This window comes from Lepidochelys kempii, chromosome 15 (assembly GCF_965140265.1).
Source record: "Lepidochelys kempii isolate rLepKem1 chromosome 15, rLepKem1.hap2, whole genome shotgun sequence".
Lineage (NCBI taxonomy): Eukaryota > Metazoa > Chordata > Testudines > Cheloniidae > Lepidochelys > Lepidochelys kempii.
Genome location: NC_133270.1, coordinates 33,266,941 through 33,293,621, shown reverse-complemented (window position 1 = coordinate 33,293,621; position 26,681 = coordinate 33,266,941). Strand labels below are relative to the sequence as shown.

The window sequence follows — 26,681 nt, the reverse complement described above, 5'->3', positions numbered from 1 at the left end:
ACAGAGCAGTATATTTATCAGTCAAATACACACTAAACAGAGAAATATCTGCTTGCTGTTCAGACAGTGGCACGTCAGAAAGTGAGAGAAGTTCCATAATTCACTGATGTCCCATCACTTCAGATTGCTGATGTAAGTCCTATTATAAATAAAGGGACCAGTCTCTTCCTTTAAAGATAGAAGGTAAAGGTGACTAAAGCATCTTTTAAAGGCACCTAGAGTTAGGTTCCTGATCTTGAGACTGGAACAGATACCACCAACTAGACTGAAGGGAGGAGGCAGCCAATCATTTGAGTGTTTTGGTACACTAGTGGAAAATCCTCTCCATTTGGATGCAGTGGCCTCTGCATAACTATAACAGAGAACATAAGAGTATGGTTTTGTGAGGGGCAACATCATAACCTGGTGCTGAGCTCTGACTAGGATTTAATATTTGCAGTACAGTAGCCTCCAGAGACCTGCATCAGAATCAGGAACCCATTGTGTGATGTGCTAGAAGTTCCCATCTGGATCCCTCTGCAGCCTGGGTCAGTCACCCAACCAATCTGGCTCACTTTCTACCTCTGCAAAAGAAAACAATACTCTTCTTCCCACGTGATACGGTGGGTGGTGGTGGTGGATTAATGCTTATGAAGCACTTTGGAAAATGAAAATGCTGTTTTAGTGCTAAATATTTTTACTGTAGTCCTTACACTTCTGATCTCAATTGTGATTTGCCAGAACTCAGATTTGCCAGTAACAGATGGATGGGAAACCAGTGGTGCAAAACAGTTAGGAAGCCAAAAGCAGCAAAGCACTCCAAATGAAGATTGATAGTGTCAGACAAATCAGCAATTAATTTGATCTTAAAATGTTATTCCAGTCTAGAGTTTTCCTCAAACAGGGAGCAGCCCAGCACAGTCCTCTCCTTGAGTAAGGGCAGTGAATGAATATACCCAGGGGCCACTGCAACAGTAACCTAGAGCATTTGCACTGACAAACTTACAGAAGAATACTCCCAGACCAAAACAAAAAAAACAAACAAACACACAACTAACATTGCAACAGTGCCCAAAGGCCTCCGCTAGGATCGGGACCCATTGTACTAGCTATGGTACCGAGATATTGTCTCTGCCCCCAAACAATTATCTAATTTGAAAAGAGACCCAGATAGACAGTGTGAACCAGGATCATAAAAAATAAAATCCCTGCAGTTACCACAGGTCAGATAATAAACAATCTGATGGTTCCAGATCATCTGAAAGAGGTAGCTCCTGTAATGCAAAGGCAGGTGCAAATGTGTGTATTGGGGAGTCACCCAAAGAGGGCAGGTTAAGGTTGCATGGCATGTACCTGAACTCCTCCTCAGCACTGCACATACACCTGTCTAGATGTCTTGTGAGATCTGCAATCTTCGCCCCTGCACGCAATTTACCACATGGTTCTCCCAGTCACCACAAACCCATCTATATTCTAATAATCAAATCCCCATCACTATTATCTGGCTCTTCCTAACAACAGGGGTTCCCATACCAGGAGGGGTATCCTCAGTGTGAGAGGATATCATGACATCATCTGGAAGGCAAGTCCCAACTATAGGATTGTTTCCCTCCACTCCAGCTTGATATTCTTCTTCCCCAAGACTTTCGTCCTCCTTAACAGCACAGAGGCTGTCAGACTGGGCGTGGGACCATTCTACCACGTCCCTGAAAGTCTTGGCTATGTACCTCACATATGTTAAGGGCTGTTATAAAGAAGATGGTAACCTATTATTCTCCACGTCCACCAGGATAGGACAAGTAGTAATAGGCTTCATCTGCAGCAAGGGAGATTTAGGAAGTTTTTCCTAATATCTTAACTAACTACAAAGAAAGTTAAGCTCTGGAACAGGCTTACAAGGGAGGTTGTGGAATCCCCATCACTGAAAGTTTTTAAGAACAAGTTGGACAAACACATGTCAGGGATGGTCTAGGTTTATCTGGTCCTGCTTGAGTGCAGGGGACTGGACTTAATGACTTCTCAAGGCCCCTTCCAGCCCAATTACTCTATGCAGCTCTTTCCTTTGATGACATACATGGGAGTCAGGGACAGGGGCTCACACACACTCCTGGAGGGCCACAGCCCAAGATCACCTCGTACCACAATCACAACTCTGACAAGCTGCTCCAACTAATCCCTCCACTATTAATAAAGCTACACATAATATAAAGAAAAGGAGGACTTGTGGCACCTTAGAGACTAACCAATTTATTTGAGCATGAGCTTTCACCATGTAGCTCACGAAAGCTTATGCTCAAATAAACTGATTAGTCTCTAAGGTGCCACAAGTACTCCTTTTCTTTTTGCGGATACAGACTAACACGGCTGCTACTCTGAAACCTACACATAATATAGTAATTGTAGTTGGGAGTGCATGCAGATAATCCCCAGAGGCTCCAGACAACTCCAACAGGGCAGAGTTATGTTTGCATGAGTTTGTACCTTAACTTTGTATTTCCTAGTTTTTAGAAGTCTGTGTTTTGCAGAACTTAATGTTCTGGAAGGGCACAAAATACCACTGGACTACCCTAACTCTGCATTAAGAAAGTTTTTTGCGAGTGAATATGGTTCTATAGTTAAACCCTCTTCCCGTACAGCAAAACAAACACGATAGCTATTTGACACTACCAATGACTTGGAAGAATAGTGTAGGGCCATGATCTGATCCTTGCTGGACCCCACTAGAAATGCACCCATTCAGTGATGATCCCCAGCTAACAATTTACATTTTGAGACCTGTCAGCCAGTTCAAAGCAAGTCTACCCCAAACAGTAGCTGGAATATCTGTGCACTGCTGGGAGCAGTGAGCCCTAGTGCATGAGGTGTATTACAGGGGTGACAGAGTGACCACCCAGAGGCTCAAGCACCAAAGTTTTCAGCACAGAGTAGATTTTTAGTGGAATAGTGAAGATTCTCATTTTCTGAAGAGTAAAATATTCAAGGAGGGTCTCCCTAACAAACATACATTTACAATGGGAGGAGGAGAAGAAAGAGGCAAATCCCTTATCAAACAAAGGACCATGGTTATTAGTAAAGTCCTGTATGTAGTGGTGCAGGTGGGCATGTGTCACAGAGCTACAAGATCGGTGCTACACATCCAGCTTTGGAGCAGTCTGTTGGAGGAATCTTTTTGCTGTGCCAGGCCCCCAAGACACCTCACTCTTCCTACAGGGTAGGCCACACAGCCTCACCACCATCTCAGACTGAACCTCTGGGCTTCAGCACTTCTGCTTCACACAGTGAGCTCTGTTCAGCATGCCCAACAGAGAGTTTCCTGGTACAGACTTGTACACTCTTTAATGCACTTTCCCAAATATTTACAGTGAGACTCTGGCAGTGATATCAAAACAGTTGGGTTTACTAATCCACTAGAACACAGCACAGGAAGCCCACAGGTTAGCATAGAGAAATGAAAGTTAAAGCATAGTTCATTTTGGTCAGCCCATAGCCCCAGCCAAGCTGTAATGCAACTGCATTTTCAGTCTCTGGCTCTCCGTCTTTTATCTGACCTCCTTAGTCAGTTCCCAGGTGAGAGGCCAACACTTTATCCCCCCCACCTCATACATTCCAGTTCTTTGTTCTTGAGCTGGGGTCTTTCCTCAGATTCCCTGATGAGGGGTGGGGAAATCCATCTCCCTCTGGGTTGTTGGTTGCTAGGTGTTAATGTCCTGGTGACTGGGTTTTCCAGTGTCTTCTCAGATTTTCCACTGATACGGAGTCGCTCTCAGCCAGTCCTTTATGATGACCTGTTCAGGCTCAGACCTCTCCCTCCCCCATGTCTCTTAGCCAGCCCTGAGACCGAACATAGACCTTTTTGCCGCCACAGGGTAGCCATGCAAAACACGGGGGAAACCGAGGCACACACAGGATTCATAAAAATATTACAGAAAATTCCCACTTTGTCACAACATGGTACTTGATGAGTATCAGGGAATGGAAAAATTTTGAATCTTATGCCGAACTAGTGTAAGAAGAGCTGTCCTGCCCATTACCTGACTACCTGGGTCTAGACAGGAGTCTCAGGATATTTTTCTATATGAAAGAGAATTTGGTATCAGCAAGGTATAAGCTGTAATGAAAGATTCTCAGTTCTTTTATGTAAAAGGGAAGCACACTGACAACTTAACTACAATTCCAAGAAGAAACTGTTACCATACTGTACAAAAATCATGGGTATTGGAGGGGGCAGATTCTGACTCTGAACTGAGATCAAGAACCATAACATCCCAAATGCCACACACACACACACACACGAACAGCAGCATGTTGCATTTACTCTGAATAAGGCATGGGATATGGACTCGGAGTAAACATGTTTATACAGCTAGGAGATATTTTCAGTAGAAGACTTGAGAACTTCTGAATCCCAGAACTAGGATATGTCTGGGAATGACAAAGTTCCAACACAGCTTTGGGGGGAGAAAGGGACTACACAGAAGAAAGAAAACAGTTTACCAGAAGGTGAATACAACAGTCAATGCTTTCCTGTAGCAGGAATCCAGAGGAACCTGCATGGCAGACTATTGATGTTCCATCAGCCAAAGCTGCAGACACTGGAGGAATGAAAGGAATAGTTTCCCCAACTTTTACTCTCCTATGCAGCAGAGCTAATGCATTCTTAACTCTTGGCTGCCTCCCTGCAGCACAGAGTTTTTAACGTGTTTGCACCACTGGCGGCATCTTACAGAGATCCATAAACCACAGTGTGAATCGTGAGTACTAAGGCACCTGAAAACCTAAAGAAGAGTTAGCTACTGCTATACCAGTGATAATATCTATAGAAACAAACTGAGAATATTTTTATTTATAGGGTTTTATATGGTGATCACCCTAGTATCTTACTGTACATTTTAACCTTAATGATTTTTTTTTTTTTTAAATTTCAACATACTTCATGATTGGAAACCTCTAACTTTCCCTCACTTCTCCACCATCCTCTTTGCCTCCTGCTGCTGAGTCCTCAGGTGCATCCAACACCCCTTTGTCACATCATTCAGCTCCTGCTTTCACTTGAGCATCTCATAACTATCCTTCACCATGGTAACTCACCTCTCACTTGACAGCTCAGCTAATTTCCATTGATTTGATCAGTTCCCATTTACTTTGTCTAAATCTTGTCCCATCTGCCACTCGTTCCTGGGTCTCCCCAAACCCCTCTTCTGCATTGTAGTGTGTACTCTCCTCCTCCCTCGGCTCCAGTTCCACTTGTTTATCAGCAATTTCCACCAGCTCTACCTAGTGCTTTTCCCTTCTCCACCCCAATGGCCTTCCCCTCAACACAAGCACAAATCCAGATCCCATATCTTCATCTCCCTCTGCCTTCTCCTTGCATCTAGGTGACAACTGGCCCAACCCTGGCCTTCCCTCCACCTGCATTCTCTACACCTCCCAGATCAGCCTCTGTCACCTCTCGTGTGCCAAGATTCCTAACCCCATGCCCATCTCCTTCTGTGATGGGCTGTACTTACCCCGCACTGGCCCTGGGGGGTTAACCATACCCTGTGGGCTGAGGAGGCCATGCCCTCTTGCCCTTACTGAGCATGCTCCAACTGGAGGCAGACCATAAAAGAGGGTGGCCCAACTCAGACTGGGCTGACTGGGAAGGAGAGCGGACATGTGTTGCAGGCTCCCGCCCAGAAGCTATCAGAGCCCCATGCTGCAGAGACCAGCCACGCCAAGACCCTGGCGAGTACCTAGCTGTCTGTTGAGGCCCACAGGGGAAAGGAGTCACTGGAAACCTCGCCTGCCTACCACCCCAAAGAGACTGAGAACCTGCATGCTACAGAGCGGGAAGACAGGGTAGGAAATAATCCAGGGGAACCAGATATTGATCCCAGGGGGTAGTGGCAGGACCACTCACCACTGATAGAGCCCTTGGCTGGGACATGGTGGAGTAGGGTGGGCCCTGGCCCCCCTACCCCTGGCCGCCAGCCCCACCACTGGGTAGTGGCGTGCTCCCATTTGGCCACAAAGCCCGAGCTTGTTGCTGACTTGCCCCAGCCAGGAGGCTGTGTGACCCTAGACAGTGAGGGCTGCCTGCCCTGCCCTACTGACTCTGACCACTAGGCAACACTGCCCCGAGCTGAAGGGCAGCCACCTTGACCCCGACACAACACCACATGACAGGATGTACTCACCCCATGACAACTGGCGGAGAACACAGGCAACAAACAGAACCTGCTGAAAGTTCTGCACCAGGGAGGGCCAGAGTCAAAACCTCCCACCCCCCGTTCTGGTTTGATAAAGACAGAGACAGAAAAGATTTTGAAATGGCTATTGGAAAGTCAGCAACAACAGGCAGCACAGCTGCTACAACAGCTGGCCATGCAGCAACAAGAGCAGCAGCAGCAGCTGGTATGGGAGATGGCTGCCCAGCAGCAGGAATGCCTGGTACAGAAGATGGTGACGCTGCTGCAACCAGCCACCTCACCTGCCCCGGGGCAATGAGCTGACCGGGGCCCAAGTGGAGGAAACTGTCACTCCGGATCAGTTCACCCAGATCCTCTCTAGTGGGGGGAAGGAGTGGGTTCGGGGACATTGCCCAACTACCCTCGCAGAGGCCAATTCCTTAATGGAGGAATACCTGATGGCTGAAGGGTCTGAGACGTGGGGCCATAATCTGGAGAGCCTGGGGTCAGCTGGTGAATCAGGGGGCACGCAGTCCCGAGATAGGAAGTCCTCGGCACCAACCCAGGTCATCTGCAACCGTATTAACACCAGCAAGAAGGTGTCCCATCAACCAGCCTCCCCCTGGGGGAGAAAAGGGGAAGAAGATCTGCAGGGAGGGACCTGCAGTCTTGAGATTGGAACCACCTGCCGGAGGGCTCTGGCCATTGTAGCTATGGCCAAGTGTAGGTGGCCAGCCTCCGGCGAGGAAAAGGGGCCCAGCTAAGCTCCTGGTATCCCTGTGGGTGAATGGCTCCCCAGTGATGGCCCTGGTCAACTCAAGGTGCAGCCAAACGCTTGTCCATCCGTGGGGATGTAAGACTGTACCCGACCACCTGGCTGAGGACGGCGGGCAGCTGATGTGAGGAGGTGTGCCAAGTTAGCCTGGCCCTGATGCTGACCTACCCAGTGATCTTGGGGCATGACCGGCGATTGTTCTGCAAAATTGTGCAAAAGTGGAGCAATCCCCCACCCAAGGAAGACAAGGTGAGGCCAGCGAAGAGGGAACTAGCGGGCAACAAGGGTCCGGACTGCTAGGGCAAAGGCCCCTCCATCCAGCCAGAGACACTGATATGCACCCCCCAAGTCAGAGGTGCTGGTGGAGGCTGACTGGACATTGACAGACTTCCTAAGGAAGCAGAGGGAGGAGGACCAGAGTCTGAGCCGAGCCTGGGAACACGTGGCGGACCCCAAGCAGGAGGACGGTGCTGGCCAACGACCACCTCAAGGACTCCAATTTGAGGTACATGACGACTGCCTCTACCAGCTGGCTAAGGAACCTCAAACACAGGAAGAATTCCGGCAATTGTTGGTCCTGCAGAGGTTCCAGCACAGCTTACTATGCCTAATGCACTCAGCGCCCTGGGCAGGACACTTGGGGAGTGAGAAGACCCTGCAACAGGTGGCAGGGAGGATTTCTGGCCAGGTATCTACTGCAAAGTTTGGGACTTTTGCACCTCCTGCCCCGATGTGCCAATCCCAAGAGGGTGCCTAGGGCACCCCTGATACTGCTCCCTGTAGTTGGGGGTCCCATTTGAGTGGATTGGTATGGACCTGATAGGGCCTCTGGAGAAGAGTGGGTTGGGTGCCAGTATACCCTCATAGTGGTGGATTATTGACCCGGTACCCCGAGGCCGTGCTGTTGCAGATGGCCATGGCCCCCACAATAGCTGCCAAGCTTCTAAAAATCTTCACCTGGGTCGGAATACCCCGGAAGATACTAACTGTTCAGGGGACCAATGTCTCATAGAAATTAATGACGGAGCTGTGCCAGTTATTAAACACTCTGGATCACTAGGTCACACTGCCCTGCACAGATGGGCAGCCCTATTGACTCTGGCCATGCTGCCTTGCACAGGAGAGTAGCGACCTTGACCCTGACCTGACATTGCATGACGGGGTGTATTTACCCTACGACACCCTCCCTTTGTCTTGCTGCCTCTGGAATGCTCACTTCATCTCTAAAAGGGCCACAGCCTTCTATAACCTGTTCATATCTTGCTCCTGCAAGCTCCTGGTGCTCACAAAGACCTGGATCCCTCCATCTGATGAGGCTTCTGCAGCTGCCTTCTCTCATAGAGGTCTCTCCTCCCACCCCCAACTCTGCCCGGATGAGACTGTGGCAAGAAACTGGACTCCTTAACAGGGAAGGAGCGCTAATAACAGACTACACCAATAAGGCGTAAGTGTTTAATCCCGATTTTGCTTTAGTCTTCAAGCTAAAAAAATTTTGACCAGATGCTTAACAAAACATTAACAACAAGGGGGAAGGAAAAGAACAGGGAAATATCTAAATATTCTTTAACCAGTTAAGTTAGATGTATTGAAGTTGGCAGGACCTGATGAAATTCACCTTAGAGTATGTAACCGGGAAAAGACCTCCTAGTCTAAAATAATAATGGCTGGACACCATCACATTCCTGTCCCTCACAAGCATCCTGTCACGCAGGACAGAACATTAGGGGGGTCTTAAACCTGTTTTAAAAAAGAAGTTCTCTCAGTGTTTGAAAGATATACAGCCATAGCATCTCCCACGTCCATCAGCTGCAGGATTTTAAGCTGGATCTTCAGATTCTCCAGCTCAGACCCCTACCCACTTAAACTAGCCACCATGAAGAGGATTTGGCACACATTTTCTCAATAGGTCAGATGAGATGAGAAATCCTAGATTTTGTTCCTAAGAGGGGAGTGTGGTTCAGTGGCTAGAGACAGCGTAGTCAGAACTGGAACAATGACTCTGAAAAGCAATGTGGCTGGCTGGATAAGTTTTAAGTCTGCCTTGTTAGAGACCTGGGCTCTATTCTTCACTGTGCATACAATGATTTTGTGTAACTTTGCAAAAAAAAAAAAAAAAGGGGGGGGGGGGCTGTAGCTCATCCTTGACTGCCAGCAGTCGGTTGGGGCTCAAGGTCTTCATCAATAATAAGGGTAGTGATTGGGGTGGAAAGATAAACAGTAGTTGGTAGAAGTAAGATCTGAACTCATGGTCCTCTGGCTGCCAGCTCTGTCACATTTCCCCTGGCCTATACAGGTATTTAGTGCAGAAGTTTCTTTCTCTCTCTCACCATAACATCATCACTTCTAAATGTGGTAGCAGATTTGTCTTTGCATTTGTTTTTCTAAAAACACTCTATAACAGATATCTACACATAACTGAGATTATAGTAATTGCTACCTGAAGGAGCAGTATATATAATAGAGCACAGGGTATCAGATTTTTTGTGAAAGGGATCCACAGAAAGGTGACACACTTGTACAATGAAACCTTTACAGAAGGGGTGAGAAAACTACGGCCTGGGGGCCACAGCCGGCCCTTCAGATGTTTTAATCTGGCCCTCAAGTTCCCACCAAGGAGCAGGATCTGGGGCTTGCCCTGCTCCGGCGCTCCAGCTGGGAGCTTGCCCTGCTCCATGCATGCCGTGGCTCCGCATGGCTCTCGGAATCAGCGGCATGTCTCCCCTCCACTTTCTGTGCAGGGGCAACCCGAGGGAACCATGTCCAATGGGAGCTGCAGAGGCAGCGCCTGCGGGTGGGGCAGTGTGCTGAGCCACTTGGCTGTGCCTCCGTGTAGGAGCTGGAGGGGGGACATGCCACTGCTTCTGGGAGCTGCTTGAGGTAAGCACTGCCTGGAGCCTGCACACCTGACCCTCTCCCATGCCCCAACCCCCTGCCTCAACCCTGATTCCCCTCCCACCCTCCAAACCCCTTGGTCCCAGACCAGAACACCTTCCTGAACCCCCAACCCCTCATCTCCAGCCCTACACCAAAGCCCATACCCCCAACCAGAACCCTCATGCCCCTGCACCCCAACACCCTTCCATACCCTGAACTCCTTATTGCTGGCCCCACTCCAGAGCCTGCACCCCCAGCCAGAGCCCTCACCCCTCCCACACCCCAACCCCCAATTTTGTGAGCATTCATGGCCCGCCATACAATTTCCATACCCAGATGTGGTTTGCCCATGCCTGCTATACAGCAAACTTAGCCCTTCACTCATTAAAAACTACCCCTAGTTTGAAGCACCCACTGCTAAATCAGTCATAGGGCCACCAGACAGCTCTGCCAAAGCAGCTCACTTATGGCCTGACATGCCAAGATCCCAACATTCTATGGCGTGTTTTGTGTTTAATTTGCCAACTTCACAGATTATGTTTGCATTGTTTCATAATCAAGCTGCTTTGCTCATTTCCACAAGTCTGAAGGTCATTTCCTGCCAGTGTAATTGCTCCTTGCCCTACAGCCAATTAAACATCCCTCCAGCAACATGGTTTGGATTAAAAAAAATCATTCCCACCTAGTGCAAAGAAGAACAAGGTGCAAGGCCAAGACATAGGAGCTGCTAAGGTGATAGAAGCCTTCAAAATCATTGGCAGAGATCTGGGGTCAGCTCTTGGCTCTAGCACAGAATTAACTTGGGCAAATTATTTCCCTTCTCTGTGTCAGTTTACTTACCAGTAGAATGGGAATAGCACTGGCATACCTGCCAAGGGGGCTATGAAGCAGACAGATTAAGGTTAGTAGTAAAGCACTGAGAGCCTCAGATGGAAGATGCTACTGATGTGCAAAATGTTAGCCAGCCATTTGCTTTACAAGGATAATAATCTGAACCTCTCTTCTGGTATCCGCTCATGATATTACTTCTTTGAAGCTCCTTCACCTCCAAAACAGCTTAGGACAAATGAAAAATAGAACCTATTTCTCTCCAACTTCTCCGAAAATGGGTTATATTTGACAACTGACAAATGTATTTGATCACTGAAATGGTAAAAATTCTTGACATTGGCCATCCATCTGCTTTAGTTTGAGCTGTATGTGGATCACACACACACAATGAACATACATTCCAGAGAAACCACATCATGCCTCCGATTCTGGAATGTTTCTGATCTACCTCCAGCAGTGATAAAGAAACCCACTGCCCACAAGGCTCCAGAGTCTCTTCTAGACCCTTGGTAATTTATCTGGTTGCCTTCTGCTTATTTGTTTTTTGTTATGAGCAGTGTCCTTTAACAGCATGAGAGAAGAGCTCCCCAAGGCACAAAAATTGCTCTGGCTTAATCACAACACATTGCTAGCTTGTATAAACATTTAAAAAGCCCTCACTGGCTATGGGCCATTATCCCACCAAGGGACAGTGACCCAGCAAAGTTTAAAGAGGCTTACCACCACTTTAAGACTGACTGCTGATGAACATCAAATCTAACCTGCCCGAGACGAATGTTTAAAGGTACTCAACTCCCTGGCTGCAGGCAGATCTCACTCTTAAAGATATTCAGAGGGATTTTTCTGTTTTTACAAAAGCCATTTAACATCAGGAAATAGCCCCAATCATAGAGCATATGTGCAGACTTGACTCTGTTCCACCTTTATTTATTGATCAAGAAGGGAAGTTTGATCTTAAACTGGAAATTTTCCTTCTTGGATCCTTCATGTCCCACAATTTTAAGTGTTTCCCACCCCTGATCTCCCAGGTGATTAGAAGCAAACCAACATACTCTGAGCTCTCCACAGACCATGAGCTTCTTGAGCTATAAAACATTAAATGTTGTTAGCCAAAATATTTAATTGTGCTACAAAGAAACTAGATTATACAGACAGATGGGAATGCCCATCATCATGCCTGACCTTCTGTGTGACACAGGCCATTAGACTTCCTGAATTAAGTCCTGTTTGAACTAGATCTTTTAGAAAAAAGTCCAATCTCAATTTAAAAATAGTCAGTAATGAGAATCCACCACGACCCTTGGTAAATTGTTCCAATGATTACTCACTCTGTTAAAAATTTACACCTAATTCCAGTCTGAATTTGTTTAGCTTCAACTTCCAGCCATTGGATCATGTTATGCCTTTCTCTGCTACATTGAAGAGCTCATTATTAAATATTTGTTCCCTATGTAGGTACTTATAGACTGTAATCAAGTCATCCCCTAACCTCCCTTTGTTAAACTAAACTGATTGAGCTCCTTGAATCTCACTATGAAAGGCAGTGGGGGGACCAAAACTGGACGCAATACTCCAGGTGCAGCCTAACCAGTACCGAATAGAGGGGAATAATCACTTCCCTTGATCTGCTGGCAATGCTCCTACTCATACAGCCCAATATGCCATTGGCCTTCTTGGCAACAAGGGCACACTGTTGATTCATATCCAGCTTCTCGTCCACTGTAATCCCCAGGTCCTTTTCTGCAGAACTGCTGCTTAGCCAGTCGGTCCCCAGCCTATCGCGGTGCATGGCTTTCTTCCTTCCTAAGTGCAGAACTCTGCGCTTGTCCTTGTTGAACCTTATCAGATTTCTTTTGGCCCAATCCTCCAATTTGTCTAGGTCACTCTGGACCCTATCACTCCCTCCAGCATATCTACCTCTCTCCTCAGGTTAGTGTCACCCACGAATTTGCTGAGGGTGCAATTAATCCCATCATCCAGATCATTGATAAAGATGTTGAACAAAACTGACCCCAGGTCCAACCCCTGGGGCACTCCGCTTGATACCGGCTGTCAACTACTCATCGAGCCTTTGATCACTACCTGTTGAGCCCGACAATCTAGCCAGTTTTCTATCCACCTTATAGTCCATTCATCCAATCCATACTTTTTTAACTTGCTGGCAAAAATACTGTGGGAGACCATATCAAAAGCTTTGCTAAAGTCAAGATATATCACGTCCACTGCTTTCCCCATATCCACAGAGCCAGTTATCTCATCATAGAAGGCAATCAGGTTGGTCACGCATGACTTGCCCTTGGTGAATCCATGTTGACTGTTTCTGATCACCTTCCTCCCCTCCAAGTGCTTCAAAATGGATTCTTTGAGGACCTGCTCCACGATTTTGCTGGGGACTGAAGTGAGGCTGACCAGTCTGTAGTTCCCCGAGATCTTTTTTTTCCCTTTTTTAAATATGGGCACTATATTTGCCTTTTTCCAATCCTCCAGGACCTCCCCCGATCGCCACTAATTTTCAGAGATAATGGCCAATAGCTCTGCAAATCACATCAATCAACTCCCTCAGCACGCTTTGATGCATTAGATCTGGACCCATCGACTTGTGCATGTCCAGCTTTTCTAAAATAGTCCTTAACCTGTTCTTTCACCACTGAGGGTTGCTCACCTACTCCCCATGCTGTGTTGCCCAGTGCAGCAGTCTGGGAGCTGCCCTTGACTGTGAAGGCCGAGGTAAAAAAAATCATTGAGTACTTCAGCTTTTTCCGCATCATCTGTCACAATGTTGCCTCCCCCATTCAGTAAGGGTCCCACACTTTTCCTGACCTCCTTCTTGTTGCTAACATACCTGTAGAAACCCTTCTTGTTACCCTTCACATCCCTTGCTAGCTGCAACTCCAGCTGTGCCTTGACCTTCCTGGTTACATCCCTGCATGCTCAAGCAATATTTTTATACTCCTCCCTAGTCATCTGTCCAAATTTCCACTTCTTGTAAGCTTCCTTTTCGAGTTTAAGCTCACCGAAGATTTCACGGTTAAGCCAAGCTGGTCGCTTGCCATATTTGTTATTCTTTCTGCACTTCGGGATGTTTGTTCCTGCACCCTCAATAAGGCTTCTTTAAAATAAAGCCAGCTCTCCTGGACTCGTTGCCCCCTCATATTAGCTTCCCAGGGGATCCTGCCCATCAGTTCCCTAAGGGAGTCTAAATCTGCTTTTCTGAGGTCTGTATTTGCTACTCTCCTTTCTTCAGAATCCTGAACTCAACCATCTCACGGTAAGTGCTGCCCAAGTGCCACCCACTTCTACTTCCCCTACCAATTATTCCCTGTTTGTAAGCTGCACGTCAAGAGGATCACGCCCCCTAGTTGGTTCCTCCATCACTTGTTCCAGGAAGTTGTCCCCAACACTCTCCAAAAACTTCCTGGATTGTGTGTGCACTGCTGTATTGCTCTCCCAACAGATGTCAGAGTGATTGAAGTCCCCCATGAGAACCAGGGCCTGTGATCTGGAGACTTCAGTTAGTTGTCCGAAGAAAGCTTCGTCTACCTCATCCTTCTGATCCGGTGGTCACACGCACCACGACATCACCCTTGTTGCTCTCGCCTCTAAACTTAACCCAAAGACTCTCAACAGGCTTTTCTCCAATTTCAAACTGGAGCTCTGAGCAATCATACTGCTCTTACATGCAATGCAACTCCTCCACCTTTCCTCCTGTACCGGTCCTTCCTGAACAGTTTATACCCATCCATGACAGTGCTCCAGTCATATGAACTGCCCCACCAAGTTTCTGTAATTCCATTCACATCATAGCTCCTTGACTGTGATAGGACTTCCAATTTTTCCTGCTTGTTTCCCAGGCTTCTTGCGTTCATGTACATGCACCTAAGAAAACTAGCCGATTGCCCTACTTTCTCAGTATGAATCAGGAGGCTTCCCCTCTTGTACCCTCCTCCTTGCATTTCTTCCCGGTATCTCACTCCCCCACCTACCTCTGGGCTTAGATAAACATCCCCCAGCGAACCTAGTTTAAAGCCCTCCTCACTAGGTTAGCAAGCCTACCTGCGAAGATGCATGAATGATGAGTCCCTGTTTACAGTTACATTTTGAGACCTGTCAGTTAGCCAGTTTTTAATCCATTAAACATTTGCCATGTTAATTTTATATCATTCTATTTTTAAATCAAAATATTGTGTGGTATCAAGTCAAATGCCTTACAGAAGTCTTAATATATTACATCAACTTATACTGATCAAACCTGTAACCTCAAAGAAAGTGAAAGTTAAATGGACAGGATCTATTATCCACACACCCATGTTGATTGGCATTCATTTTATTATCTTTCTTTATTAAACTAGTGTGGTATCAGCCACTTCATTATTTTGCCTGGGATCGAGGTCAGGCTGACAGGCCTATAATTATATTCGGGTTGTCCTGTTTACCCTTTAAAATATTGGCACACCATTAGCTTTCTTCCAGTCTTCAGCAACCTCTCCAGTGTTCTAAGAGTTATTGAAAAGTCAACATTAACAGTTTAGAGAGCTCCTTGACCAGCTCTTTTGAAATTTTTGGATGGAAGTTATATGGACCTGGTGATTTAAAAGTGTTTAACTTTAACAGCTGCAGGGTAACATCCTTCCTCCCAGGTTACTATTGGAATGTTTCCTTATTATCATATGCTGTAACTGCATCCCCTGGCCCACTCCCCAAAATACAGAACAGAAATATTTCTGAATGCTTCTATTTTTTTCTGCATTTTTGGAAATTCTACCATTTCCATCCAATAATACCATTGTTGGGATTCCTTTAGTTCCCAATATACTTAAGGGAAAGATAAATGGGCAGCACAGCTTATGTCCTTTTCTTCCAACATAAATTTTCTAAGATTCTGAACTTCTGATTTATATGAATTGTCAACATCCTCTTTCTTCCATTTGTTATATATAATTTTTTTAAGTCGCCTTCATTTCTAAGTGTGGCTTTCCCTCAATTGTGACTTTTTGGGCTAATATATTAATATATTCTAAAACAGCTCCCAATTATTTCCACATTTCTGTTTAAATTATTTCTCCCAATTGATTGAGTTTCAGGTTGCTTTCAGCTTTATGAAATTGGCTATGTATATGCATGCATGCTTAGACTTTATTCTGTTTGCATGTAACAAATGTAATCAAGTTATGATCACTTGCATCTAAGCTAGTACAAATGTTTAGTTTTGTGGACAATTCCTATTTGGGCTTGTCTACACAGAGCAGCACTAGAGGAATGTGATTTCTAAAGCACACCAATGTGCTGCATGCTAACTGGCCCGTATAGAGACTCTGCTAGTGCAAGTTAAAAGGTCCCTAGTACACATTAACAGCACTACATTAATGCACACTAGGGACCAATTAGTTCACAGCTGCTGGGGTATCTACGTCGGCCAGTGCAACAAACAGGTGCGCTTTAAGAAATCACATTTCTCTAGTACGCATTACTGCTCCATGTAGACAAGCCCTTTGTCAAGCCAAAGATACAGAATTCCTGCTGGTTGGCTGTAGCACGTTTTGAGTTGAGAATTTAGAAATTCTGAGCATGTGTCACTCAGATTGAAGTCCTCCCATGATAACTCAGGTTCCTCCCCCTTCCCCCCCCCCCCAACATTATAAATAGGTGCATAAGGAGATGGTGATCCTGTTCCCTAGGTGTGATTTAGGGTCAGTAGCAGACACCAACTAGAACCCCATCTTGTGCTTTATCCGTTAGAACCCTGATCCATAAGAATTCAAGATCATCTTTTTCTGAGATGTTAGTAACTAGAAAGAGGTAATATCTAATACCCATCTTTAAAAGAGCTCTCAACTACTGACAATAGGCCTGAAGAAATATATCTTAGCTCTGGACTCAGTAAATTCTCTAAGGAGGGACATGTTTGGGGGCATGAAAGGAAGTTTAGGCAAAAATCAAAAAGTTCCATTGATATTCCATAATCTTCACAGTGGGATGGTTCACAGCTGTCAAGGCCTTCTGGGGAGAAGATAGTGATACTAATACACAATATACAGTAGCCTGATTTTCAGAAGGGCAGAACACTCAAAACACTAACAAAAGTCAATGGGAACTACTGGTTCTGAGAACATCACATGTCAATAAAAGCAGGCTATTGGATTTCTGACACACCACATTCTAGAAGACTCTCCTACCAGACACGCTACATCCCAATGTGGCAGAATGAATACTTTGTAGCGTGTCGAACTCGTGGATGATCAAGTGACTTCCTTGCACATTTCTTCATATGAAGTATCTGATTCTCTTTGTCCACTTGGTGGAGTGAGCGGTAATGTTATTAGGTGAAGTGGCTCATCTGGCCTTGAAGATTTCGAAACTGTGGTCCTGGCCCTAGCAGCTGCTGGAGTTGTGGTGCAGTGACACAGAATGCTGTTCTGGGGAGAGAGATGGCCAATGAGGGCAGCTCAAGCTGGGGCAGGAGCTCGGAATCTGCCCAAAGGGCCAGTTGGAAGACTATTAGAGAAGAAGGTGGTGAAAGGGGACCTGGCCAGAGAAAGCTGTGTTAGAGGAACCTGGTCTGAGAAGGGCTGTGTGCAAGAAGCCTGGTGGTGAGGGGCACTTATGACTGGTGAGATTGACCACTGGGACATGGACGGAGAATATATTTTGGGCACCTGGGAAATGGGTGTGGCCCTCCAGGAGAGGAATTGTTTGCCAGTAGACCTGTTGGAAAGAGGTGCAGTCACTGAAGTGTTGAAGCAAAGGAGCATCACAAGCCAAGAGACAAAAGCAGGACAGCAGGGGTGAAGCTGGACTTTGGAGCCAGGGAGAGGAGGACCGGATTCCCTCTTGAGGTGACGCATCAATGTTGAAACACTTTTCATTGTGATAATAATTGACAGTTTATTATTTTCCTAATCAAGTATTTGATGTTACTTTATTCTATTGTACCTGCCAAATGTCCGGGTTTTTCCTTTATAAAGTTTAAAATTTAAGGTTGAAGGTTGAGTTTGTTTGCCTCTGACCCTCCGCACAGTAGGCAAGCCTAGCTGAGGCTGAGTCACTGCACAGGTTTCCACTATGCATGTGTTGAACCATCTTGCTGTGAGGGCCTTGGAGGCTTGCTTGCTTGACTGCTGGCTGGTAAAGCACTATGAGTGCAATTAACTTTTCTGTAGTGTTCAGTCCTCTTTAGGTAAGTTGTTCTCCTGACATGCCAAGTGTACCACTCCGTCACTAAGGATACTTCAGATTCTAACAGAAAGATATACTAATTACTTCTGATGACTTATAGTTGATCTTTGGCATGAAGGTGTGGGTCTGGCCTCAGAACTACTTTCTATCCTAATGGAAAATAGTCTTCTGGCTCTATTAACAGTGTTCCTATTGACAATACTCTCTGAGCTGGCATTAGAGCAAAGCACCTTAGAAGTGAGAAAGTGAAGAGACTGAGCAAAGAGTTACAAAAGATTGGGGCCCCACACCCTTACAAAACTTGACCTGTAATGAGGTATTTTAGTGCCTGGACAAGAAAGCATATTTACACACCCTACTGTTTTTTTTCCTGTCATTTTTCCGCCCCTGTGGCTTTGCACCTTGGGCAGCTGCCCCACTCAACCACCCTGGTTACTGCCCTGTGTTGCACCCGGGTCTAGCATCTTGCAGGAAATCTGAATCACTGGTAGGCATAACGACTGTACGGCTCTGAAGAATCTGGTAATGTAATGGAGTTTCATTATCAACCTGGCCTTCTGCAGTAGATAACACTGACGATTTCTAGAACACAATTCTTGAGTGGTGGCCTTGAGCTCTACTGCTGTCCTGTCACAAGCGTAACTTTGGCTGGGGATGCTTAGATGCATCATTCACAACTCTGTAACTAATTTTTGTCTATACCACCCCACAGGCAATATTGGTGGGCTGTTTACTGAATGAGAGTAGAATGTTTACCTTTGATTACCCCAAGGAGTGTATGTCCCTTCCTTGGAATTTCCAAGCTGTTAAGTAGTCAGGCACCTCCTGAGCGCCCCGTGGTGGGCGGCGGTCACTCTGCAGCACCCTGCCTCCCTTTCCCCTTCCTTAGGGCCCCTTAAGAACTGCACAGTCCACAGTATTTCAAACAAAATTAACCCTTCTGGGTGGGGTCTAGTTACTGAATATTACATGCAGGCTTCAGTGATCTTCTAGGCCCAACCCTCTTCCATCTTGACTAAGGGAACTCCACAGCCCTCTTTCTGGGGCTTGGGCTGCTCTTCTCCCTGGTCCTTTCTGATTTACACACCATTTTATACTGGGCCTGGCCCACCCCCTCCTTCCTGGGGCATCTGTCTTTCCTCTCTGATTCAACTGCCACTCCCAGGGTTCGCCTGGATGGGGCTCAACCTTCTGGCTCTGACATCCAAACTCTCCCGGTGCCAGCATCATTCCTGCATCCTCACTCTCTACTCTTTCCTATGCTACCTCTCCCTGTTTCCTGTTCCTCTTGGCTCTTTATTGAGGACACCTATCCTTTGTCAGACTCCATCAAGGCTGTTAACAAATCACAGGTGTGCTGGAGCAATTCCCTCCTAAAGGGCCCAGTACATTCTGTGACCGGGCTCTTGATGCACAACTGGTCACTGAGTTACGCGGTCAGGAATCTATCAATACGACTGGGGTGCACCAATCTGCATCTGATCTCCATGGCCTTTGCCAATAAGATTCCTATTAGTCTTTGCCAAGAATTGAATACATAGAAAGGTTTAAAAAAGGTCATTTGTGGGGTAGTATCTATTGCCTTCACTTCTGAATGTTTGTCTTACAAAAATTTCTCAGTCTCCCTATTAGGTCTCAACACGGAAGTCCTTCAAAAGGATTACTTTTCCTATAGTACAGAGCCTTTATCTTTCCTGGACATGGGGGCACAGATAGAACAATGTGATTTCCACCCAGTTAAGTAGCTTGTGGGACTCCTTTTCGAGAGCAGTAAGCCTTTCCTCCCCTTATTCAAGTATGCAATCACCAAGCTGCTGTCATAAGGACTAAAACATGCTTATGCTGCACTACTAGTTGGAAGTGCAGTGGAGCAAGCCATCTCACCCTGAGCTCCAAACAGTTGAGTTACTTTTCCCTTGTTCCTATTTGGACAGCACATCCTGTGTCAACTGGTTTTCTAGTACTGCTGGTGATGAGGATCCTTTCCAGTTCTAACATGGGATATCCCAGTTCAAACTTGCTGGGGCAAGTCCACAGCTCTGTGGATTGAATTATTAAGTCTGGTACCCTCAGTTTGAAGCTGTGGAAGAAAGAGTTGAAAGGGGAATAGGAATCTTTGCAGTCCTCCTGTGGGAGCAGGATCTCTGTTGTTTTTTCACAATATCACCAGCATGAGTTGTCTAGCACAAGTCAAAAACATTACTGATATTATTTTAACTTCTCAGGTGATGATTCTGACCTTGTCTGGGACTGGAATCAGGAGACTTTTATAAATGCACGTTCCTATAGAAAGACTGCAGTCTCTATGCCTTGTGCTAGATAACTCTCTCTATGCACTGGAGGTGCCTCCTGTGCTAGCAGGAATGCAGAGAAAGACATCTGACAGGTATATGGAACGGTGTATTACAGGTCATCATGAAGAAATAGAATTTTGCTTTCAGAACCAGGAGGACTGCATGACCACCTTCTTTGTACTCCATACTACTGCACTTTTGATGCGTTCTATGACCCGCATCTACTACAGTTTGAAGACCTTTTCTGGACTCTGGTTTCTGGGATCTCATTTCTTTTAGAGGGAGCTGGATCAGTTTCTAGCCCTGGGGGACTAACTTGAAGGGGAAAGGAGTCCAGGAGAGCTGGCTGTATTTCAAGGAATCCCTGTTGAGGTTACAGGGACAAACCATCCCGATGAGTCGAAAGAATAGTAAATATGGCAGGCGACCAACTTGGCTTAATGGTGAAATCCTAGCGGATCTTAAACATAAAAAAGAAGCTTACAAGAAGTGGAAGGTTGGACATATGACCAGGGAAGAGTATAAAAATATTGCTCGGGCATGTAGGAATGTTCTCAGGAGGGCCAAATCGCACCTGGAGCTGCAGCTAGCCAGAGATGTCAAGAGTAACAAGAAGGGTTTCTTCAGGTATGTTGGCAACAAGAAGAAAGCCAAGGAATGTGTGGGCCCCTTACTGAATGAGGGAGGCAACCTAGTGACAGAGGATGTGGAAAAAGCTAATGTACTCAATGCTTTTTTTGCCTCTGTTTTCACTAACAAGGTCAGCTCCCAGACTGCTGCGCTGGGCATCACAAAATGCGGAAGAGATGGCCAGCCCTCTGTGGAGATAGAGGCGGTTAGGGACTATTTAGAAAAGCTGGACGTGCACAAGTCCATGGGGCCGGACGAGTTGCATCCGAGAGTGCTGAAGGAATTGGCGGCTGTGATTGCAGAGCCACTGGCCATTATCTTTGAAAACTCGTGGCGAACCGGGGAAGTCCCGGATGACTGGAAAAAGGCTAATGTAGTGCCAATCTTTAAAAAAGGGAAGAAGGAAGATCCTGGGAACTACAGGCCAGTCAGCCTCACCTCAGTCCCTGGAAAAATCATGGAGCAGGTCCTCAAAGAATCAATCCTGAAGCACTTGCATGAGAGGAAAGTGATCAGGAACAGCCAGCATGGATTCACCAAGGGAAGGTCATGCCTGACTAATCTAATCGCCTTTTATGATGAGATTACTGGTTCTGTGGATGAAGGGAAAGCAGTGGATGTATTGTTTCTTGACTTTAGCAAAGCTTTTGACACGGTCTCCCATAGTATTCTTGTCAGCAAGTTAAGGAAGTATGGGCTGGATGAATGCACTATAAGGTGGGTAGAAAGCTGGCTAAATTGTCGGGCTCAACGGGTAGTGATCAATGGCTCCATGTCTAGTTGGCAGCCGGTATCAAGTGGAGTGCCCCAAGGGTCGGTCCTGGGGCCGGTTTTATTCAATATCTTCATAAATGATCTGGAGGATGGTGTGGATTGCACTCTCAGCAAATTTGCGGATGATACTAAACTGGGAGGACTGGTAGATACGCTGGAGGGGAGGGATAGGATACAGAAGGACCTAGACCAATTGGAAGATTGGGCCAAAAGGAATCTGATGAGGTTCAATAAGGATAAGTGCAGGGTCCTGCACTTAGGACGGAAGAACCCAATGCACAGCTACAGACTAGGGACCGAATGGCTAGGCAGCAGTTCTGCAGAAAAGGACCTAGGGGTGACAGTGGACGAGAAGCTGGATATGAGTCAGCAGTGTGCCCTTGTTGCCAAGAAGGCCAATGGCATTTTGGGATGTATAAGTAGGGGCATAGCGAGCAGATCGAGGGACGTGATCGTTCCCCTCTATTCGACATTGGTGAGGCCTCATCTGGAGTACTGTGTCCAGTTTTGGGCCCCACACTTCAAGAAGGATGTGGATAAATTGGAGAGAGTCCAGCGAAGGGCAACAAAAATGATTAGGGGAATGGAACACATGAGTTATGAGGAGAGGCTGAGGGAGCTGGGATTGTTTAGCCTGCAGAAGAGAAGAATGAGGGGGGATTTGATAGCTGCTTTCAACTACCTGAAAGGGGGTTCCAAAGAGGATGGCTCTAGACTGTTCTCAATGGTAGCAGATGACAGAACGAGGAGTAATGGTCTCAAGTTGCAGTGGGGGAGGTTTAGATTGGATATTAGGAAAAACTTTTTCACTAAGAGGGTGGTGAAACACTGGAATGCGTTACCTAGGGAGGTGGTAGAATCTCCTTCCTTAGAGGTTTTTAAGGTCAGGCTTGACAAAGCCCTGGCTGGGATGATTTAACTGGGAATTGGTCCTGCTTTGAGCAGGGGGTTGGACTAGATGACCTTCTGGGGTCCCTTCCAACCCTGATATTCTATGATTCTATGATTCTATTAAATATCCATTTTGAGTTGTCCATTGAACTGGACGAGAAAATTCAGGGTCTTTGGAATTGCAATCTGATTTGGATTTTCCTTCCCTATCAAATTTATTCCAGAGCTGTCTTCCTAACAAATAATCTCACTTCTGCAATCTAGAAGGCTGGTGGGCACAAGATGAATGCCTGTTCCCAAAGGACTGCTTGTAGCCCCTTCTATACTGCTTCATAGAGGGGAAAGATTTCTTCTTTTATCTGTTATGTCAGCTATAGCCTTGTCCATGAAACTCTCCAATTTCCCCATCCATTGCCAAATACCTGTACTTGGAAGGCATTATGAGCTGTTTCACCTGCATACCCAATTTCTGTGCAATGAGCCACAGATGCCTTTGGGCTACTGAGCTGGAGGTCAACAAGCATATTAAGAACAAGTGGGAAATCGAGAGATACATCTGCTGCAGAAGCTGCTGCCAAGATCTCTTTAGGAATAACGGGTTTATCTGGTCTTTGAGGGAGACTAAACCAGCCGGCTCATCATCCAAGACAGGACAGGTTCTGAAAAGCAGATATAAGCAGAACAAGGGTGACGCTGTTTCTTCATTATACCTCCCATCCTTTGCCTCCACCTTAGGCAGAAGGTCAGTCCTTCTCGTCTTTTAGCAATGAGTAGAAGATGTAAAACAAATGCTAGCCAGAAATGCTCCTTCTTAAACTGAGAGAAAACCCCCCCTCCCACTCTTTTCACCACCTTTGGCCACTCTGGGTGTTCAGACTAAATACCAACACACACCCGGGCACCATCAGTGGTGTCTTTGGTCTTTTGTGAAGATCCAAGACTTGAGAGTCAGGCATTTCCCATCACTAAAGGGATATGCCCATTTGAAGTGAGGATCAGGCCTAGGGTCATATTTCCCCTTTAGGGTCCCTTGGCATCACTGGTTAGGCTTTAATGTCAGGGAAGGGTTCAGTGCGATGGAAAGAAGTGGGACTCCTGTGCATGAAGTTTGTTTGTCTGCTTCCTTGAGACAGGCCAAAGCTCCTGTTTTCTAAGGACCCTGAGAGTGTATCACACCCCTTTAACAATCTCTTCTGACTAGGTGGAGGGAGGTGGAGAACACAGATTGCCTGTTTCCCCATGGAGGCATCCAGCTACCGCATTACTTCGGGAGGCACCCTTGCAGTTCCACTGATGGATGGGGAATTCAGGCACTCACTCCATGCGGCGGTAGTGTTGTCTCAGGCTGGTGCTGGTCGGGACTGTAGTAGAAGGATCTCTGTTGCTGGAGCAAGAAGCTGTTCCAACATAGGAATCATCCGCACATGCCAGTGAGGTGTGAGGTTGTAGTCTCCACCTTCATAGCCTGCTGCCAGCTGCCTTGGAGGATGTGCTGAGTTGGCCAGACATCACCAGGATAGCCTCCCCTTCCACACAAGCAGGATTACTACTGCTGCATGCAGAGACTACATCCCTGTGTTTGTCCTTCCCCTCACCCACAGTGGACAAATTAGAAAATAACAATCTTTGGGTTAAATCTTGAAGCAGAGCAGTTTAAATTCCTTCTGAATTTTGATACCCTACTCAGAGTAAGCATCAATGTTCTTGTTATTCATATAAAGTATCTAATCCTTTTTCCAATCCTACATTTATTACCTTTGTTGTGGCAATGAGTTCCACAGGTTAATTCAGGCACTGATTTTAAGAGTATTTCCTTTCCTTCGATCAGTTTTAAATTTGCTGCCTTTCCATTTAATGTCTCTTTCTAGTATTATGACATAGGAAGTCAGAATGTCCAACTTACTTTCTGTACACTATTTGCTATATTGTACACATTTACGTCCCCTTCTATTTGTCTTCTTTCTCAACTAAACATCCTGGTCTTCAGATAGTATGAGGGAATGTTTCCCATATAAACACCTTTTCCCTTGCTGCCCTTATGCACAGGAAAGACTCCCAGTCAAAATCCAGAACGCCACTACTTTATCCTCCTTCAAACCGTTCCTCAAAACTCACAGAACACACAGAAAACTGCAATCTGATAACAGCAGGACAGGTGGCAAGTTGTGTTTACAGTTAAAGAATTACACGGTAAGTTAAGAATTGCACACAGCACTTGTCTGTGCTAAAAGTAATATCCTATTATTTTTGTTACCCCATCCCTCCTGCTCATCCCCTTGTTTGTCTCAGACATGTGTTCTGTCTTGTCGTTCAGTTTATAAACATTTTATGGCAGGGACAATTGTTTACAGTGCCCTACACAGTGGGGCCCTGACTTACTGGAAGACTCACTTTTGCAGTATAAGTGTTAAACAATAGCAATCTCCAACATAGAAGTTTTCCCAGGTCTTTATTTTCAAAAACCCATCTCTAAATCACATCTATTTTTGAGACATCCTTCTAGATATGGGTTAGCCAGCACTGAACCCTATTCCATTTTGTTCATTTTAACATCATTTACTTGTTGGCTTACCACGGCACAGTCAGAGATTTTTACTGAGCTGTCCACAACGATGCCTAGTTCATGTGGATAAGCAGGTCAAATTACTCCCTTTAAGGGGCTGGGATATCTATTTCGACAGGAAAAAACAAGCCTTAAACTCAGCATTTGACCCACAGAAAGTCACTCAGCTCAGATAAAAAGCAAGGAAAAGGAGCTGGGGGAAAAGATAGAGGAAGCACACCCTGTCTGGTCAAAAAACCTTAAACAAACTCAGCTACCTCGACATACTCAAAGCTCACCAACACCAAAGGGTTCAGCTTACAGAGTTTTGTCTTTCCAATATGTATAAAAATGGAGTTTGCAAACTGCTCCAAATCCACCAAGCTTGGCTATAATAGCGGCTTTCTCTGGTTAGTGGAAAAGAATCTATGGGAACGTCTAAGCCAATAGAAACTATTAGACAATGTTAAATATCTAGAGAAATAGAGAAACAGTCCCCTGGTATACACTTTATCAATTGAGCTTTGAAACCATAGCCCATCTCTTTAAGAAGTATCCAGCACAAAATCCTTGAAATATACTGGGGCACGTTCCACACATCTAAAAGGGCAAAACTGAAACCACAGCTGGGTGGTGCTTTTATCCAAGGTTACAATATCAGTATACACTGTTGAGGGTTTAAATTAACTTCAAAGGAGCCGTGCAGTTTTAAGTGGGTTGCTGTTACACAGCAGACAAACAGTGAACTGGGAAGGAGGGAGGGACATTTTACTCTGTAACTTTATCTCCTCAGAAAAGTCCTGGAGATTAAAAGGGAAAACTTCCGTCCTTTTGTCCTTTTCCCCTGTCTGCTAGGGTAGGATGTCATGGTATTACTAGCCTCCAAATGAACAGCTCAGGATCTTCTCTTAAAGACATTGTTACTAGATTAAAGGGTTGTATTTTCTATCCATCCATAGAAAACTGTCTCCACCCAAACTTTCTCCACCTACTTTTTATAGACCAGAAAAAGTTTCTTGGAGTGGTGCTGCGAAGAATAGAAAATTCTTCCCATTTATATACTGAGTCACTTTGCGCTAAATACCATTATGCTCCTTTAGCATGGTGTTTCTTCCTCTCAACCAGACTTAAAACTTTCCCAAGAGGCCACAGCCACAAGCTGCCAAACTGAGATCCTTCAGCGCTAATAGTCCCTGGCAGGTGACAGACCACTGGAATCAAAGTGCTTAACCAACCAACCATTTCATTTTCTTAGAGGCTCTAGGCCTGTCTTTAGCAATCAGAGCAGAGAAGTTCACTGCAGAACACTGTGCTGCACTCTCCAGGTGGTCACCAGACTGTTAGGGTGAGGGCAGCACCACCTGAAATTTATTCTTTGAAATTCCACACTTGCCACTCACTTCAAATTCTCATATAACCTATTTCCCCTCTTGCCCATTTTGTGCAAAACTTTTCCTAAGGTTCTGTAAAGAATCTATGCTCTGGTAAGTAAGAAGTGGCTAGAGCCCTCCCCACTACCTCATTTCTCCATCATTGCAACCACCGCCCCCATCAGCATCCTGCCTGTCGTTCAGGCCCATAAACCGACTGTCATCTTTGTCTTGGACCTCTCTCTAGGTTCTCACATCCAGCCTCAATGTAAATCTTGCTGGTTTTTCCTACAAAACTTCTCTAGGATATGGCCTTTCCCAGCCATCCACACAGCTAAAATTCTCATCCAAGCTCTCATCTCACATCAATTACTGCAACAT

General features: G+C 45.9%; 1 protein-coding gene across 4 annotated transcripts in view; it reads right to left on the bottom strand.

Moving 5' to 3' along the window:
- The window catches only part of ZNRF3 (zinc and ring finger 3), a 220,258-nt gene that overhangs the window by 78,332 nt on the left and 115,245 nt on the right, over nt 1–26,681 (bottom strand). The gene's annotated exons all lie outside the window — the stretch shown is intronic.